Here is an 18099-nt window from a genome sequence, read left to right on the forward strand (position 1 = left end):
CTAGTGCTGGTACTTTTCCTGGAATTGAAGCCCTAACCTATTCTAGAAGTGTTGCAGAACGCGTGTAAATTTTGAATTGACATATTCACCCAAAAATTATTCCATGAGTCAATCCTGGAATTTATACCCGCACGGGACCTTCCGTAATTTATTCTGAATTTATATCAGTGCTATTTTTTTTTTCTTCTTTTCTTTTTTTATAGTGACTTTGAGCTGATTGGCCTCATTCGCCTCTTTTAATCGGTTGATTAATTCTCTACTTAAAGCCTAACATTCTTTTTTGCAAGCCATTTGTGGTGACAATGCTGTGGTTCAATTTGCAGGTGATGCGTTCCGCAAAATATCCATGGCTTCGGTTAAGATGTGACGAACGGTGGTCGACGCCACAGAAACTGCATAGTGGTGGGCATGTACCTCTGGTCTTGGTGTGATGGATGGTCTTTTCATGGTGGTGTTGTGGTCTTGGTGGTTCTCAGGAAAGAGCGGCCGCTGCTAACCCAATAACCATTCCAGCTATTGGCGATGATGGTTTTGCTAAGGTGAATGAAATCACGGCGTGGAAGAGTGTTATGGCAGCAGGCCGGGATATTACGTCCTGCGTTGGCTAGTCGGTCAGCTATTTCGTTTCCCTGGATACCTGTATGACCAGGAATCCAGCAGAATGTGACTTGGGGTGAATTTGGTATATTGCAGAGTTTTTGGATGTTCGGGTTGCGGGTGGTTCCAGATTCAAGTGCTTGAAGGACACTTGCACTATCGGTGAAGATTACGTTAAGTTTGTCTCTGTGTAGACCTTCATCAGCAGCAATAACCAGGGCTGTGAAGATGAACCAGGGCTGCGGTAAAGATTGAGGTATGGTCTGGTAGTCGGACGGCGCTATTGTCGATACTGGAGTAGATTCCACAGCCAGAGGAACCATTTTGCACTGATCCGTCTACCAGTACTGATAATGATGTCAATCTTTTCCCGGAACTGATACTAATTCACCTAATAGGCCTGGAATTAACCCTGAATCTAAACCGAATCTGCTACTAATCTAGAACCCATTATCATTATTTTCCTAGTCTCGCAGCAGTGCTTTTGGAATTGATCCTGCAACCATTACTGCTGGTACTGGAATTGTTCAATTTTGTATTCTACTCTAACAACTGTACCTGTATCTGTCTCTGTCTCGGTGCATGAACCGATACAGTATCTACTACGATCCAGCATCATATTCTGAGGAAAACAAGAATGAAACTGAATGATTCCTTTGCAGGTCTATCAGAACTATTCCTTCCTGAAAGCTCACCTTACTTGCTAATTCAGTGAATTGTCTTACGTGTACTTCTTTTCTCTAGTTTTAACATTTCCAGCAACTCCATTTTTGCCATATCATCAGATCCACTTTGAGTTATCGTTTCGCAATCTAATTTTTAGTTTCACCGTCAAACAAGAAAAACAATGACACCCTTAGCTTTCACCACCAATATCCTTAACCTACTACTCGACACCATGCTTGATCGATTGGAAACCGCTTAACCACTACAGCGAAAACGATATTTTCTTCCATAAGCTTGTGCCAATATTGTTCCTGCCCTGCAGGTGCCTTCGCGTCGGACAACTTCACAACCCACGCAGATGATCTGCTCCAAAGTGCTCCAAGAACATCCGTCCCACGAACATTCTCCTGCTCGCTTGTCACGCTTGTCTTACTTTTGGGGTGGGACGGGGGGGGGGGCTGGGCGAGCGGTGTGGAAATGATGTCTTGTTGTTTTTCGCCTCCTTCACCACCATTCCTTTGCTTCCCGGTGCACCGATCCGCCGGGTAGCACATCTTGGAAGTTGGCTCGCGTTCTGCACGCGTCTGTTGACTTTGGGATGTTGCAATATTGCCGGCAGCAATCGAGTGCCGCTCAATGAAGGAAACCCGGCAAAGTTCCCGTCTGCAAAGGCGGACCACACGGCAACGATGCAATTGTGTAGCCGTGTGGTATAGGACAGTGGCAGTGGATATTCACGTGGAGGAAGCAGCAAAAGTTCACCGCCAATTTGTCGCAGGCGAGTACACTTCCGTTCTGTTCGCTGCGGGGATGCGGCGAAAGGATAAAGCATTAACCGCAACCAGAATGTAATGGCGTCAGCAAACGCATTCTAGTTGGTTTTTGGGGAAAAGGGAACGGTTCACACAACGGTGTGAACGGTGTGCAATTTCCGATTGTTTACGCGCACGAAATTGATCGACAAAAATTGTGAATACAAACGAAAGCTATCGCGACGGCGGATGGTGGGATAGGATCAAATTGTCTAGCTAGTTGTTGTTTCAAATACTGTTGCGCTGTATGTGAAAGTTTCGCAATGTTGCTTCATTCATTTATTTAAACAAAATAATGTTTTATCACTTACATTGTGATATCATTACAAATAAGTCTTTTACGTATTTGCTCCAGTTTTGGACATGATTTCACTGCTTTGAAAACCTTTAAATAGCATTAAATTAAGTAATAACGAGAACATTATCGTTTGCATGGCAGAAGCAGAGCAGAAAAATCAATTATATAGGCTACATGTTAAAAGCTGTGTGAAAAGGAACTGACCCATTAACAAATGATTCATTCACTACGATTTGTAAATTGAATCATTTCAATTATCTCAAATTCACAATTCATTTAGATTCATTTAGATTATTTTAGATTCACTAAGATAATTTAGATAAGATTCAGAATCATGCTAAGATTAGGAGTACTTTTCATTTCTTTCCTCTTAAGAAAATAGTTTTTTTTTACATTTATCAACTTTATTCATTTATATTTATCAACTTATTTAGTTATGTTGTTATTTATTGATTATTCATTTATTCATTAATTTATTTATTTATGATTTTATTTATTTATTTATTTGTTTATTTTTTATATTTGTTTAATAATTGTTTTATTTTTTTATTTGTTAATTTATTTATTTATTTATTTATTTAATGAATTATTCATACAACTTTTTTTCTATTATTTTTATTATTTATTCATTTATTTATTTTTTAGATTAAATGTAAGAGTAATTTAATTATTATTTACTACTTTCTGTGAAGTTTAGTGAATAATAATTTCTCTCACTTTACTCAATGTTCATATTTTAACATATTTTTACGGATTGTTTTACTTTTGATAAATTTATGCAGTAAAATTTATCACTAATAAAACTACACAAATGACATTTATTTAATAAAATAAATTCATCAAATGAACTTGGATACATTGCATTATGTAAAAAATGCTTAGTAAAAGTTGATGCTTAACATAAGTGACCGAAAATGAGTGTATTTTTACAAAATCGCCATTAACAAAACTATCATATGTATTTAACAAACATACAAACAAGAAAAACGAAATTACTCAACTGATAGATGATATATTATCATTCCTTTTTTAGGTTTGAGAGCTCCTGATACATCCTGATAAAAACTTCACAGTCTCAAGTAAATTATGGAAAGCGCTTCACTCCGTCAAATGATTTCCGCCAGCCAAAACGGGCCAAAAATATTGCATTCCGTCGCCGCCTCGAGGGTTTATGACAGAGTCGGAACGCAACAGTTATCACCATCCCCTTAACCAGAATGCTCCCTACCTACTCGGCAATGATAATCGACACAACCGGAGGACGGCATCAAAATGCTAAACTAAAATAATTTCCAAATTTAACGAACCGAACGATGGAACATCACCATCGCCAGCCGGACCAAATCGGTGTGTACTACGCCCGAAGTACGACGCCAGTCAGCGTTGACTGTTTAGAAGCGCACACAAAATGAGACCAAGTGTTTCGCTCTTTCTCTCTTTCACTATCCCTCCCCTTTTATCTCTCACTCTCTTTGTGCTGTACACACTACCGGGAAGCTGTGCGAACCGGAACACTTTACACACACCCCACAATTGTCGATATCCATGTCAGTGGAAAGCTGTGAGCGCCGGTTCCTGCAAGCTGTGGCTGTGTGCATGTGTTGGCACCCTCCGGTTGGCGCCTGACTGGCGATTCATTATCTCCGATGATGCTGAATTATAATTTGTAACCATTTTCCTCGCCTATAAAAATAGCGTGGTGGAAAGTGTTGTGCCTTTCGCTTTCTCACTGTTACATCCTTCGGCCACCCCTCGCCGTCTGTACCTTCGAGGCAGCATCCCCCCGCTCGTCACTGCGCCTCCCCATTACACTGTGTGCGCGTGTACCACGCGCGTCCAGAACGCTAGCTACACACACATGAGTGTGCGCGCACCCGAACCCCTTTCAAAACCCTTTCAAAGGGGGTGGTTGGTACCAGTTTGTGGTTGATGCGACTCGCATGAATGCACCTAGTGAAAGTGTGCCGGTTTTGTGGCCGATAAAGGCAAACACTACAGCAACAAGCAACAACACAAAGAACGCTGCTCCCTGAACGCTGTTCGAGAGGCTTCGATGGCGAAGCTGCTGTGTTACTACAGTGTTTCGTATTAGATTGGGGGGAGAAGGAAAACAGAACGGAGAAAACCTAGAAAATCCTTCCGAGATCATGATGACATCCTCCTTGCCGAGTGGCGAGGATGTGTGTATGTGCGTGGACCGTTGCCGCCAAACTGGAGACAAACGTTTCTACTCGCAACACCTCGCCCCTTTTTTACACTAATAAACCACCTCTTAGGATTCAAGGGGGTGTGAAGAATGGGTGTATGTTGGGTGTAACACCTAAGTGTTTTGTTGTAAATGTGCGTGGGCTGTAAGGTGTAGTGAGGCAGGAAGCTGGAAACTTTCCTTCCGGCAGCGCTGTGTTTTTGACGTTGTTTGATGCAAATAATAACGACTCGTGTGTCGTTTCAAACTGAACTTTGCTCACTTAACCATGAGCGCCTAAAGGTATGCAATACAATGTTTGGTAACGTACTGAGTATTATTGATTATTGAATATTTTAACCAAAATGTAAGTCTAGTCCCGCAGTACAGTCATTAAATCATATCCAGATCAGAACTGACTACGGTTATTACTTGAAATATGACGAAGAAGTACCAAAAATACAATAATTTCATTTAACAATAACAATTGAAGGTGACATGGCTGAACGCCATAAAGTATGCAATTAAACAATGTTCTATAATTGTGTACTATTTTTCTCAAGAAATCATTTTTTGATGTACAATATACAATAAATTGTATAAAAACAAAGCGTTTGCAGCACATTTTCTTCAGAGCATTTTAGCAATATTTTTTGTTCATTTATCGGAAATAACCAGAGTTCGATTGAATTATTGATTGTTTCTTGCTATCTACTATGACATTATTCGATAACTCACATTCAAAAACAAGTTTGAAGGTCATCGATTACGTTTAAAAAAATTGTACAAATTTTTTTTCAGCAGTTGTAATAAATGACTTTCTATTCAGAGTAGAAAACTTAATCAAGTGCACCAATATGTGAGATTTGAGACCTTGTATTTACAATTTTCTTGATAAATATAGAATTTTTTTTAACACTTATCACACAACAGTCAACCCATCGAACGTAACACAGCTATACCATACAAAAATAGCCAAAATGTGCCCTTTCACTCATAAAGTGTACAATCTGTTTCATTCGCTTTTAACAATAATCTGCTAAGTATTTCATCCTTTAGCATTAATCTTCTCATCGTACGGAAAATACCTCATTCTTTTACTTCGAACAAAAGTGCATTCCTACACACAAACGACTGTCCTTCTTCAGCCGGCAGCCCATTTGCAGGCGTGTGGAAAGCGTTATTATGTAATTTACTGTTATTTTTTCACTTGCCTTTTCCTACAATGTAGCGAAAGCGGATCGAGCGTTAAGCTCGATGGTGCCGTGCACTTTCTTGAGCACCGCACGTACCGGTTGATCAGGCAATTGATTAAATTATCGATTGTGTCTGTTGATGAAACGCTAGTTAGAAACTTAATTCCACCGACACTCAACCGATTGTCGCTGCTTTGTTTTCCATTTCTTTTAATCAACTGACATTTGAGCTCGCGTCCGACATTGCCTGTTGACACACGTTGATTATCACCACTGTAGGTGCAACGGTTTGAGAAAGAAAAAAAAGTCATTCTGCAGATCCAATTAAGTGAAAAGTAATTAATTTGCTGCAGTAGCGTAACACACCCCATCCAGTGCGATATTACAAGAACAATGGTGTTGTTTTCTATACCGTAACAGTCAATTGCTATGTTCGTAGCACGTGTTTTTTAGTTTGATTTTTAAAAAAATATTTTACAATTTTCAATTTCCTTTAAAATAAAATAATGTGAACCAAGTAAAGCTGAATTTGGAAAGACGAGTGAAATTATGCCGACCTTTCGCATGTAACGCAAAGGACACATGAGAATAATAGATACCCTCGAGACACGAGATTAGTGCCGAGGGAGTTAATTTACTTCGGTGGACAGGCGTGAAATGTGAACCCCCGCAGCAGTTGTCAGCAAATTTGGTGTAAGTGATACGCTTTTTCGTCCACAATTTGCCAACCAACCGACCGACCCAGCGATCTCAATCAACGAGAAGCGACAGGACGGACGGCAGCGACAAAACGACACGATTAACGAATTTCAAATAGGGGTCAGATATTTAAAATTAATGAATTAATCACCTACTAACGAGGATGTTGGCACGGTCATTTTCAGTTAGGCACAAGCGGCAGCGTCTGCTTTCCAGTGCCTAATGAAATTAACAAACATTTGGAAGGTGTGCACTAATGCACAAGCCTTATTCGATTAAATCGTACGACCAATTTCAAACCAAACGTCTGCTTTTTTTCTCACTAATTCCGATGCGATTTTGTTGGCTTAAAAAGGAGCAAATAGTGTTGAAAGAAAACCCTCTCGCAAGATTCCTGTTGGAGATTCGAAACATTTTTCAGTAAGTTTCAGACGTTTGTAGCGCGTTCATGTTTCATATAAGAATTTTATATAAATATTTGTAGCTTTAATTTATGTGGACAGTATATTAAATTTAATTATTGATTATTTGGTCACTTTTTGTTCTGGTTTTGTTCTATTTAATTGTTATAATCTATTGTTTATACATCTGAACTTGTTTTAATCAACATTGAACTTTTTGTCATGCCAATTGCATACCTTCAGGCGTTTAGCTAGGTCGTTAAGCAGGAAATGTACAAGTTCCTCATAAAAGGAATAAACGATGAGTTTGAGCGTATTTCCAATTCATTTTAAGATTTTATCTGCTTGATTTAAAAATATTCCCTATGATCTAAATCGCAATATTGATCTAATTATACTGACTTGCAGCACAATAGCTTCCGATGAATTAGACCGTAATGGGGGGAATTTGAACACAGAACGAAGTCATTTTTAAAACATCTATTTAACTACCGTCAATTTCCACTGAACTGCCATGTTTCTAAAACAATTCTCAAGATATTGTAACTCTTACCACTGTTTGCTCACCCACCCAGTACAGGCAGACGGCGCAGCAAACCCCCAGGGGCACCATTGCACAAAACAGTAAATCGTCCATTGTTTGACGTCATTCGAAAGCTCAGCTCGTAAGACACCCACTCGCGCGTCACGCTACTTACATCGTGGCGATGGCGGGTAACGGCCCTGGCCTAAGCCCCATACAGCCGAGCCTACACAAACAGCGGGCGCAAGCGTTTGTCTACCTTTTTGGCTCACAGCACAACACACAGACTCGCACGATGACGGTATTCTTATTTTCCATAGGCTCCTTAGAATGGAGGGTGGGAAGCAATTCGGGAGCGAGCATCACTTTCGCTCACACACGCTTTATGAGAGCAGGTGTGTGTGTGTGTGCGCGTATAAGCATGCGGCATGTCTTGGCACGCTTCAAATCTCATTATGAACTTTTCAATACAATTTCTGTTGCCCCTTTCAATATGTGCGCCATCGCTGTTGTGTGATTTTATTTTGTTTTACTTTGTATTCTTTCTCGCTCTCTCTATGCTAGATCCATTTTAAATCGATGAAAATGTTTCGCCCTTACATCTACTCCTACTTCAACCCATACCTCTCGATTGGGCGCAAATGATAAAAGCGACCGTACAATACCACTTCTTCCTCCACCAAAGACGGGAACGGGGGAAAAACCGGATCAAGTTTTGCCGCTTTCTATTCATAGTATTTTTCTTATCACGCCAGCACCCCGTGCCCGTGACGCGAGCTCTGGCGCAGCTTTTCTCGTTGATGCGTTATTATTGTTCGACCCACCGGCACGGCATGGGAATATCCTTTCGCGCTAGTAAAACGAACCGACGGGAAAGCGGTCCATCTCCCTGGCCCACCCGATACTCCGATTATCCGAGCTGAAGCGGACTTTCTTCATCAACACAGCGACGGTTATGGAGTATGCGGTTAGTGGCATGATGCACCCCGCCTTCGAGTCGAGTCGCGTCACGATGGGAGGTGAATAAAAATCAAAGAAACGTATAAAAAATAACTAACCAGCCCGGCACTGGCTGGTGCGAGGGGGGAAAGAAATTAGAAACTTCATAAATCTGCACATGAAAAGTGAGACTTTCCGTTCTGTGTGCGTTGTGAAAAAAGTTGCTCCTATCGGTTTAGCGCAAGTGAGTTTCCGCTGGTTCGTATCCTCGCTGCAGTCACTGCTGCAGTCACTCCCTTATACTGTGGCTCCGGTGACGTGAGTGGTACTGCAACGACGGTGAAGTTGAATTGATGTCTTATGAGATTAGCTTGCGTGAGTCAAATACTGAACCGCCGGGGTCGAGGCGGACAGAGTCACTTTATGGCGTTTTGATCGAATGTATTAAGTTATGAAAATTCGACACTCAATTATCGGTTCATTGGACCGAGCGGGACCGTGGTAATTGAAGTAGCGCACCCAAGTGCTACTGAAAGGAGAGACTGCTTTCTCTGCTAGTTCGTATTAAGCGTTTGATTTAGCAACACTAAACAGAGCAACTTCCTCTGTAACAAAGATATGAATAAAATGTTTTAAACAGTGAAGAAGTCCTATTTTTGGGTAGTGTAACGCATGAAATAGTTGATTTGTTAAACGATTAAAGTTTATAGCTATTAATTAACTTTAAAAGAAACATAATATAATGCTACTAAATCTTGTAGCTGTGTTAAGGCCAAAACATAGAGCATAAATGCATTGAAAGCGCCTAAAAGTATGCTGAGTGATTGTAGCATTGCTTCTTCAGCTAGATTCAATGTTTGCTTGTTACATTGCATACCTTCAGGCGTGTAACAAGACAAGCTAAAGGAAGGCAAATACTTATGCCTGAAAATCATGAAAATTGTATATAGATAAACAATGCAGCAAAATGGATAATAAAATAAAACGACTTAAGAAAAGTCAAGAAAGAATTTTGAATTTTCCCACTAATATCATTGCCGCTTTTAGCTTATTTCTGATTTGAAAAAGGTTGCTTAATTTCGTTTCAGAATTCTGAAAAGCTTGCTCTTAATTGGTAACCACACTATTTGTGACTAAAATTACATTCTGCTCATTACCCACCACTAGCAGCCTGTTAACTACGAAATGACCCCCTAACGCAATCAAAGGCAATCGGTTTACAACAAACCCCATTCAAAACAATTCCTAGCCAAACGAATTCGGGGTTTTGATTATTATTATTTCCACAAGGAGCTTCCCGCCAGACCCTGTTCTATCTGCGCTTCCCAGTTGCCAAAGCGGCCAACATCAAATAGTTATCGTGTACAGCCTTTCTTCTCCTCGGTGACCATTCTTGTTCAGCCACACGCACCACAGTAGTCATGGAATGGTGAAGCGTGGTGGATAATTTTCCTACGATTGTCATCAATCATGCGTCCCGACCGTGTGCCGTCCGATCACAACCAACATCCAAACCAACAGCACTACCAGCACTGCCGCAATCAATTAGCATTGGGCACCATGGGGCGAACCGTACCAAAACGGACACTGGATCGCTAATTAGCATCGAACAATGAAGTTTCAATTTCACAATAATCGACTTAGCAGGGATTCAATTTCTCGACCTTACAATACCGCCCTTTCGCCTTTCGCCCGTACCCTCGTTTTGGTTCTTCCCCTTCCTATTCCACCATGGCGTGGCTACATTCAAACATAACTAACCCCTTTTAACCAACCCGAAACTTAGGGCGAGAAGCATACTAAGATTTAGCCAAACAACATCACGATTGATAATGTCCTTTGGCGCCATGGTGGTGATGAAATTTGGGGAACTAATGAATCACAGGCAAGCAAACAGACGGCTAGAAAAAGGGTAGCAGAGTGCCACCGTAGTGTGAGGATTCGCTGCCGCCTCTCTAGGTGACCGATTATTAAACAGATTTCTTGTTAACAAACCATTTAACACTGTTTTCATGGAAGCTTTCGGTGCTGTTTGTGTTGTAAAATATAACACTGATACAAACGCTATGTTCTCACGAATTGAGTTGGTTTGATATGAAACTATATTTGCACAGAATTTGATTCAAAATATAACTAATATGTACTTAATGAAAATAACTTGTATGACGTCTTTACTGCTTGATTGTCTGTCTTTAAGGTTGTTCTCTCTGTTGCAATCTTTTACCCCTACCTAAACCCATTTTCTATCATTATTGGTGTATAGTTCCTGTTATAAAAACGAAGCCCTAGTAAAGCAATCACATCGATTCATTTGTTAACTTATACTAAGTAGTTTTTGTTCAACAAAATAGCTTCCGAGACTCACAGTGAGACAAACATTTATAAGACAAACCAGTACGCTAGGATAATCGAATCCTTTTTATGGCTTCGTTTGCGTACATGTTTAAGTGGGAGGCTTTAATTATAGCTTCGAATAGCTCCGCAGTGTTCGTTTTGTTTGTTATTGTTGAACTGATTTTACTCACTAACGTGATGATAGTTCTGATTTTACGTACATAAATGAGATCATATTCAATATTAGGACAACAGCGTCGCGTTTGCATAACTTCAGGAGCTCTTAAGCGGACCATTAAATTAAGGCAGGTACAACATGAAATGTAGACAAACTTATGATTGGTGATTTTTGTACCTTTTCATTACTAACCAGTATTGTGACATCTACACAGCTTTCCTAAGGCTTTCCCACGATTTATGGAGCTATTGCTAGAATTTTTGGATCATTTTTATTGATTTGCAATGGGATGATTTTTCATAAATCCATGGAATCAATCCAAGGCGAATCCAAAACAACACTGTAACTGACCTGTAAATCGTGGGAAACCCTGTATCGAATTAAAAAAAATCGTCTCACTTCATCCCATACATCTTTGAAGGCGCCCGCTTAAGATGCTCATTTTATCGGTCATGAAATAGCTACAATCAATCCATAAACAATAGCATTCAATCACTATTTTGCTCACAACAAATGGATAAACGATGTCACACTCTCCTAATAACTGCCGTACCGAGGGCAAACCCTCAAAGCGAAACCATTGTCGACTCTAAATAAAAGACTCATTTACCACTTTGACTACCGACCGTACTAATCGCTTTGTGCCTGCAGTTTTGGTCAATTTTATGCTCGCCTAGCTTTATGGCTCGACCGGCCTGAACGTGCCGGCCCTAGCCGGAGCTGGTAGCTGGCTACGGTGACCACGGTGGTGAAATGGTTTAACTCTGTTACCCTCGCCTCGTACACTTACAGTGCGCCGGTTTCATCTTTTAATTGCGTTAGTTTTTCAATTTCACCCTACACCATCATCACAGGCGCAACCCCAGGCGCCGGGATAGATACAATATTGAATTTTACATTCACCACCTGATGCTTCGAATGCATCCGGGGGAGCATCGGGATGCATCGCTGGCGTAAACTCTTTTATGGTGGTGTTGGTGGTGGTGGGTTGTATCGAAATGCTGACGAGCTAACGAATCGAAGCATGCCGTGCTGCAGATGCATTCTTTCGTTGTTGTCTGACTACTCGTTCACTCGTTGAATGGAGAAAGCAGAGGAACGGAGCGAGAATTCTGTCAAAACAGCTTTGGAAGTGCCAGTGGCAATTGAATATTTCATTTTTCCACAAATGTTGCATTTATGGTGTTTAGCAAAGCTTTCTTCAATGGAGATGTTTTACTTTAAGATCTCTATCGCATTATGTCTGAAGTGGATCGCTGGATCCTAACGTTTAAACGTCTCCAGTTGTAGATTTGAATTGATTTTGCTGGACAGATTATGGAATTGTGCCACATTACTACTGTGTGCGCTGTAAAGTTTGTACGAATTCTATCTTACTCAATCTCTCAACTTCAATGTCCACATGTCCGTCATGGAGTCAAATCTAGAATGAACTCGTTCCCCCGTTGAAAGGACTTTGACTGACTATCCGGCTGCGTGGTACTGAAAAAAATCACGAAATTCTGTATAGACCGATATGTCCTCGCAGGACGTTACGTCAAGTAGAAGATGTGGGGTCAAATCTGATACAAATCTGGCACCAATCGTACACGACATCGAACAAGCAAAACGTAAGCAATTTGACATGTTCAAGGCGATGTGTGTCAAATTGAACCTCATATCATGTCCGATTGGTGCCAAAACGCAGCATGTTATTATTATTTTTTCTCTCTTTCTGAAGAATTGTTGTGTCATAAAAACGTTCGCAAGGCTAAAAATCATTAAATAATCTACCGCTACCAACATTCTATTACTGTATTCTCCAATATTTTTTGAGTTCCCAAATGATTTTGAGTTCGTCTTACGAATTATTGACACTTTCTCACATGTGCTTGAACCATTCCACGATTGATCAACCATTCCTCAAAACTGTGATAGTCGGTCTCCCAATTTATTGACTTGAAACATCTTCTTATCCTTCTTCTTATTATTTGGCACAACAACATTCGTCCGCCAAGGCATGCGCCTGTGCCACTACCGGGCTTGGCTTTAAGTGACTTTTGGATTACCCCCCATAGCAGAATAGTCAGTCCTACGTGTGGCATGTTGTGAAGTCGTACGACCAGACCGGATCGACGTCGAGACGACTCGATTATAAGAATAGAATACGCTTGATTGAAACATATTTAGGACACAGTCAATCAATCGTAGAACCATTTCTAAACTTTTACTTTTCAACCACAATTTTAAGAGCTGAAGTGATATCACACTATCGTTCAAAGTATTAAAGCTGTAACGAATATTTTCACTGAGCGATGTTGAATAAATAGAAAACGTGTTGATTTTCTATATGCTTTTATTCCTTATCCACGGCTGATCCAGCCTGCAATGAGGTCAATAAGGTATCTCGTGATAATTGACACGCGTCCTTGTGGGTTGGCCTTCAGCTCAGCCTCGATCTCGGCCTCGGATTTGGTACTAGCAATCTGCTCCTGTCCCTGAGTTCCCTGAGATGCCTGTGCCTGAGCGTTCGCATCCTCGGTAGGCTGTGGGTAGGCCTGGCAGATGCATACCACCGCGAACAGAGCAAGCAGCACAAGAGCGAACTTCATGATGGCGGTTGTAGAGAGAGCGTTGGGTACTAGTCAACTGATGATCGTTCGAAAAGCCCGAGCCTATGCTTTTATACTACATCCAGCAAGGGAAGATGTCCTCCAAAGCGCACAACAGCTTTGCGATGAAGTAGAGTTTGCTCAGATGGTATGAGAAGCACAGAATTTTGCATTCGTGGATTTGTATAACGTGTTCAAAAAGATTTCTGTATCGATTTTTATTGCACGGACGCAACATATGTGGACCTGCGTCAAAGTAAGCTAGCGAAGTAGCAACAAGATCTGTTTGTTTATTTTACTGTTTTGAGTTGTGTTTAAACGATAGCTCTTCTTCTCTCTTCTTTGGCACAACAACCGCTGTAGGTCAATGCCTGCCAAATACCCACTATTGAAGTGAGCTTGGCTTTCAGTGACTTATTATTACCATAGCAGGATAGTCAGTCCTACGTATGGGGGGCACTGGTCTATTCAGGAGTTGAACCCATGACGGGCATGTTGTTACGTCGTACGAGTTGACGACTGTACCACCAGACCGGCTCAACACGATACACAATAGCACATATGCGTTAAATATGTCCCATTTTGTATGGCATTTGTATAAGAACTTGTAACTAAAATCAAATCCGATTTCAGTTTGTAAGGAAAGAAACAAGCCAACTAATGGATACCAACTCAAAAGTTGACAAATTATGGAAATTCAATGCAATGAGTTTGACCAGTATTTGCTTCAATAATGTTTGTCCGATATAAAAACATGGCGAAACAAATGGCAAACTATGCAGGAAGAGTCAATAGACGAATATTTGTGTGAAATAAAGTGATATCGCACTAACGTTCAAAGAGTGAAGACTGATATATACGTTTCTATCGTTGCTTTAATTCCTTATCCACGGTTGATCCAGTTTACAACGAGGTTACCGACGATACCAGCAAGCGCTCCCCAAAAGCGTCCCTTTGGGTTGGCTTTCAGCTCAGCGATGATCTCGGCCTCGGTCTTGGCACTATCAGCCTGCTCCTGTCCCTGAGCTCCCTGAGATGCTTGAGCTCCCTGAGATGCCTGTGCTCCCTGAGCGTTCGCATCCTCGGCAGGCTGTGGGTAAGCCTGGCAGATGCACACCACCGCGAACAGGGCAATTAGAAGAAGAGCGAACTTCATGGTGACGGTTGTATATTGAGCGTTGGGTACTAGTCAACTAATGATCGTTCGAAAGGTCCGAGCCTATGCTTTTATACTACAACCAGCAAGTAAAAATGTCCTTCAAAGCGTTTTTTGTGTAAGTTTAACAGCTTTTCGGCTAAGTAGAGTTTGTTCAGATGATTTGGGAAGTACAGAATTTAGCTTCCGTGTATTTGTGTAAAGCGTCCAGAAAGATTTCCGTATCGATGTTTTTTATCACACAGGCCTAACATATGTCGGCCGAACGACCCGCGTCAATGTAGGATAGCGTGGTAGCAACAAGATCTGTTTTTTAGGTAAGCATTTGGACACCATACAAGATAAACAAACACAAAAACCACTCTACTTGAAAAACAGCTCTTTGCGTACACTGTCTTATTCTCACAAACATCCTTTTCGATCGGGTTTAGTAGTTGAAATGTTATAAATGCAAAATATTTTTGGGTAAGAAAAATAAAAATTTATACGTTTCGAAGCTGATAAATATTCACCGAAAATTAGTTTTTTTTAAAGAAAAAATAAACTCTGTCCCATTGGAGTTAATAAAGCACAATAATAAAGCACTTATATCAAAGAACAACAATTCTACAAAATGCAAATATTTTGAAATATATAACAGTTTTTGTAAAACAGTAGATTGATTCGAATCCATGTTTCCTCCATTGACCTTTGCTAGACTTCTCCTGGCTTAAAATCATTAAATTATGCTGTAACAGGTATATTTCCTGATTCTTTAACAACAGCTTTTTTATTTGCTTTACAACGTGGCAACGTTCGGTGCGGTACATCCTCTATTGTGTCATTCAACCTTCATTGGCGATCGTGTAGCAAGCAAAGAGGCGGAAGTATTCTGTGTTTAGTAGGTTTTCTACACAAATCTCTCGCAGTGTGGCTGTCTGTCGTTGCAAAACCATCTATCCAAGCAAAAGTACCAGCTTGCGTACCCCACATATTTGGGAAATACATGTTAAATCTGCTGTGCTAATAGAAACGTATGGAACATTTTGAAGGACGGCTTTAGTGGCGGGTTTAACGCAACCGCGGAAGGTCTATCGATTTGGGGATCCAGTGGATTTAATACAGTGGGTATACTAGTCCCGTGAGGGTTAATGATTGCATTCGTTTCTCTAACCGTAGCATAAGCATTGGGTCGACCGTATAATCGATTATCAGATGACTCTTATTAGTAAGGAGAAAGCAAGTATCCCGGCACACCATTTCAGTCGCAAATTGCGGCTCATTTGAATGTCAACCCGGATATCACCCGTACGTAGGACTGACTATTCTGCAAAGAGTAATCAATAAGTCACTGAAAGCCAAGCCCCACTAGTGGCATAGGCAGGCCTTGACCAACAACGGTTGTAGTGCCAAAAAAGAAGGATAAATAGAAGAAAAAGAACAGTCGTGAAGCCGCACCACTTAACAACATGGCCTTCGTGGGTTCAAACCTCATATGGCTATCCCACTACTTGTTACTTTATAAGTCTCGAAAGCCTGTGTAGACAGATATGATCACTCAGGTCATTATACCAATCAGAAAAAGGAAATTATATTGGCAATTAATTAGAGTTAATTAGAGTCGCTCGATCTTAGAGAGACGTTTCACTCACAGTCAATTGTATCGCCGTTTTAGTTCTAGCGATATATTACTTTAATGCGATCATCATTCACAGTAAAGCAGGAAGTCGAATGCTTTCAAAACTATGAAAGCTCCACTAGATAACAAATTTCACAACAAATTGCGCCACCCTTTTTGTTATTTTTGAAATGCATCAGTCGCTTACCTTCTGCTAAACGGAGTCTTTTAAGATTCGTTTTAGGCTGCGATCTTGAACCGATTACACCTCGTTTAAGAGTCGTTTAGTGGATTTGTTGCGCTTGGGATATTGCAACTAGACTGAGAGCTTGAATCGTCTATACCTCGTTTAGGAGTCGTTGAAGGCATATGTGCCGCTTGGGACAGATCTACACCACTTTTCGCTCCACAAAGTATTTATACATTAAAACAAAACAATTATTCACTGATGAGCGACGATTTTTGTTCGACGAACGAAATAGTTGATAAGTATTCATCCGTCTTTTAGTATGTTCACCTTTATGCCCCGTGAATGACCGGAACATCGTAAATGTTTTCGAGTTATTTTTTTTTCGTTAATGATATATGCTCAAAATCATACCAAAAACCGGCATTTTTGAGAGCTTGGTTCGCCTAGTAACCACAAGTGTGACATGTGTGTCGTTCGAAATGCTGCTTGGGTTTTGCAAACCCCTCAGGCGTTACGTGCGTAACGTCACCGCAGCGCGACGGGGTGGCTACTTCAGCAGATCATATGATTGTCAACGTAAACATAAACACATTCGCTATTTCGCAGACCGTACCGTGACCTTGGGTCATTCGTTTCCGTTCCCCGTGTGCGTGTGTGTGTATTTCCGTCCCGCCCAGCGATGCCAACATGGATCTGCTCGAGCTGGACGAAGATTCGCTGATGGAAATCTTTTCCTACTTCTGCTTCAACGAGCTGCTGGTGCTGTCGTCCGTCTGCAAACGCTTCCTGTACATCAGCCAGCGCCATTTGCGTAAAATACGCAACTTCGAGCTGGACTATCGGAGCGTGGCCGGGCGGGACAACTATCCCGAGTATCTGCGCAACGTATTCACCAGCCTTGGACCGACGATGGAAGCGTTCCGCTTTTCCGGCGGCTACATTATGGACGAGACGCTCAAGCAGCACATAGTGGACAATCTGGCGGCGCACTGCAGCAACCTACGATACCTTACCATCAACTACACGATCCTTACCGAGCAGCATCTCCGTCCGCTGGCCGTCCTACTGGCCACTCTGCACCACCTGGATCTGGGTCGGTGTGATTTGACCGACGAAAGTTTGGGTGAGTTTCTACGGTCCCGCCCGCTGCATCTTCGCACGCTTGCCATACCGGGCAATCCGAATTTGTTGGGCAAGTTTTTCAACGATTGGACCACGGCCCGCGAGCTGGAGCAGCTCGATTTGAGCTGCTGCTTTTCACTGAATGTGCAGGAAATGGATGAGTTTTTAAACACCGCCAAGTGCCTGCAAGCGGTGGACGTTACCAAGAGCCTCTGGTTGGAGCGGAACAAGGACATCTTCCAGAAGGACGGTCGGTCGATAATGCTGGGCACGAGCCTGCCGGTGCTGGAGTACTACAAGGCGGGCTAACGAGTTGTAGGTATAGGGGAATTTACCTTACCTTGCAACAAATCAACGAAACAATTCCTTCCAAAGTGTTCCAAGTTCCAAGTGTTTTCAAAAGGCCTACCCAGAGGAGCGAGATTAAAAGCCGTCCAGCTTAGTTGATTGTTAACTGCACTATATTGGCCATCGTTGTGTGGCAGAGCCTACTTTAATGCGACAATCTCCCTCTGGCCGGCTACACAGGCATAGGAGATCCTACGCCTACTACACAAAGGTGATGGTACAAATAATCGATTCTGAAAAACCTAGTTCAAAACGATATTCTAAAAC

The sequence above is a fragment of the Anopheles arabiensis genome, chromosome 3 (assembly GCF_016920715.1).
Source record: "Anopheles arabiensis isolate DONGOLA chromosome 3, AaraD3, whole genome shotgun sequence".
NCBI lineage: Eukaryota > Metazoa > Arthropoda > Insecta > Diptera > Culicidae > Anopheles > Anopheles arabiensis.